Here is a 2,713-nt window from a genome sequence, read left to right as displayed (position 1 = left end):
CGGGGAGAAACGAGAAAGTGAGGAATCGGAGACCTGCAGACTGTCCTCTGGGAAGGGACCGGGCTCTTGCCACCGGCACAGCCAGATCTGCCGGGCAGGCACACGTCCTCGTTCAGGCACACGTCCTCGTTCAGGCACACGTCCTCGTTCAGGCACACTCCTGCAGATGGGGAGAGGTACTGGAATACCTCACCCAGAGCAAAAGTTGCTCTCACCCCTTAGGCAAACACATTTCTTGCTGTTAAGCTGTGGCACGGGCTGCATCCCTGCCTCGCGCCCTGCTGCCTTCGCCTTGCTCTGCTAACACACAAAGTAAAGAACACGCCCAAGTCCCACCGCTCCTCAGTTGTGCTGCCTGGAGACATCACCTGCGCAAGGAAAGGATGCTTCACCTTCCAGCATCAGGGAAAAAAGGTCTTTGTATCAGACAGAAGTCAGACTACTTAGGTCACTACCTACAAACTCTTCAAGAGCCCGTGACGGAGGCACGGATCCACCACCAGATTGGCAAAAAGCCACCTCTGGAGAAGGTACGGACACGTCCCAGACCCCGGCAAAGGCTGTGACCTCCCATGCCCGGCACACACGCTACAGGGCGTTCCCATAGCGGGTTTTCTTTGTGCGCCAACCCATGTTGTAAGACATTAACTAGCTGAGGGCAGGAACCGCGCAGACAGAGCCCAGGTCTAATCTGTTTAGGCGCAGGGTCCCGCTCGCCCACAGCCGTGGCGGGGCAGGACGTGGCACAGCCAGCTCCGTCCACCGCGCGCCCTCGCGCCCCCCGCTCCCCCAGCCCCTTCCCTCAAAGCCCTGATCCTCCCTACCCTTCCGACTGCAGCTAGAGCGACCTCCTTCCACTTTAATGGCCCTTCTGATTCTTTTAATTTTTAACTTAAGTTAAATTTACTTTCTACACTACCCAAAATTCCAGAGCGGTCATCGACCTGAAAAAAACATAATTAAAAAAATGATTACTAAAATCAAGGCAAGGTGGTTCACCAAATAAGATACGATCAAGTGTGCAGCCCTGCACCAGCCCTGCCATCCCTCTCCAAGCCAGCAAGCCTGTATTTTAAATACCCCTTTTTTTTCCTTTAGCATTTGAGTCATTGGTTTTGAATATCTGGGGCTTGCAGGAAAGCTAAGGAAGATCCCATGTTTGCTCTGGAAACAGCAATCTCTGCTCAGCTCTGCTGAATGCTCACACATGGGAATGCCCAAGAATGAATGAAAGGAGCGGAACCACTCCTGGGAGCTGGTGCCTGAGGGGGGAAATCATCAATCTACAGGGGAAACAGGGAAATCATTTATCATTTAACATTCATCTGGCATGAGCTGTCTATCATTCTCCCATTCCAAGTCAGTTGTCTCAAGCAAGCCTGGGGAAAAGCAGGGACACTTGCCTTTTTTTTTTTTCTAATTAGAGATAAGCTGCACAGTTACACAGTAATTTAATGCGTGACCTTTTGAGTAACTGCAACAGCCTTTTAATGGGGTACGTTCGCCAAGTCTTTGCTGGAGGTGCCAATTTGAGGATGCTCTAGTTGCAGGTTCTCCAGAGCATCTGGCGCCAGCAGAATGTCCCTTCTGCCCATTTGGTCCAAGATTTTCAGATTTGGGCAGCTGCCTCCTGCCCTCCCGGACCCACAGCCTGCCAGGACAGGAAGGCTCGAGCATCTCAGAGGAAGGAGGCACACGGTAACAGGTCTGAAATACCTAACACCAACCACAGAAATTACAGCTGCCCATCATGCCTCCAGTGTGATGCTCGGCCCATTGCGGCCAGGCATTTCTTTACGGGATTAAAGTATGACACGTCCTTAGTCACCGTCACCTATTAACAGACCTAATCGCTCCGTATCCGGCAGGGAAACACTAATTTTAGAAACCCAGCAGAGCTTTAGGAAGCAGCCACGTGACAGGTTTGTCAAGTGGAGCAGGATGCCTCCACTTAGGCTTCAAGATAATTTCCAATCAAGTCAAACAATGCAACACTCGGAAACGTAGTTTCTTTAAAAAAAAACAAAAGGAGAAAAAAAGAAAGAAAGACAAAATACATCGTTGTGTGATGTTAAAACAAATAATGAAATTGCAGGAGTTACCTTAAACCTCCAATTCCTGATTTATTAAGGATCTTGCCATTCATTTAAAAAAACCAAAAAAAGTCATGGAAGCTGGCGGGTGTCCCCTCCTGCCACCTGGCAGGACCTGTCCCCTGGCATGGCCACCAGCTCCGGCACCCACACAGCAAATGCAGGGAAGGGTCTTAAGTTTTCCTGCAAAGCACCTTCCCGACATCCCCCACAGCAACAACCCAGCCCTGTCTCAAGGCTGCAGCTCCATCACTTGAGGCTGCAGCAGTTTTAGGTCTAAATCTGGTGGTTTGGGTTTAGTTTGTCGTGAAACCCAAGGGTGGTTTGCTGCCTGTTTAGAGCAGAAGGAACCCCCTCACCAATAACAACGACCCCTCGAGAGGCTCCTGCGCCATCACCAGACCCAGAGGGAAATCCCAGCTGTCAGGCAGACGCTCTTGAGGTGTAATTTACTAAAAGGTAAATTTTCCTTCTGAGTGGCGGGTGGGAGAACACTGATGCCCCGAGCTGCACCTCTTCCACGGGAACGGGGCGGCAGGAGGAGCCAGAGCAGAAGCTGGAGATCATGCCAAGCCCTGCGCCATCCAGAACGGACCCGTGTGGCCAAACATCACCAGCCC

The sequence above is a fragment of the Apaloderma vittatum genome, unplaced genomic scaffold (assembly GCF_000703405.1).
Source record: "Apaloderma vittatum isolate BGI_N311 unplaced genomic scaffold, ASM70340v1 scaffold28615, whole genome shotgun sequence".
NCBI lineage: Eukaryota > Metazoa > Chordata > Aves > Trogoniformes > Trogonidae > Apaloderma > Apaloderma vittatum.
This window is presented reverse-complemented; position numbering follows the sequence as displayed.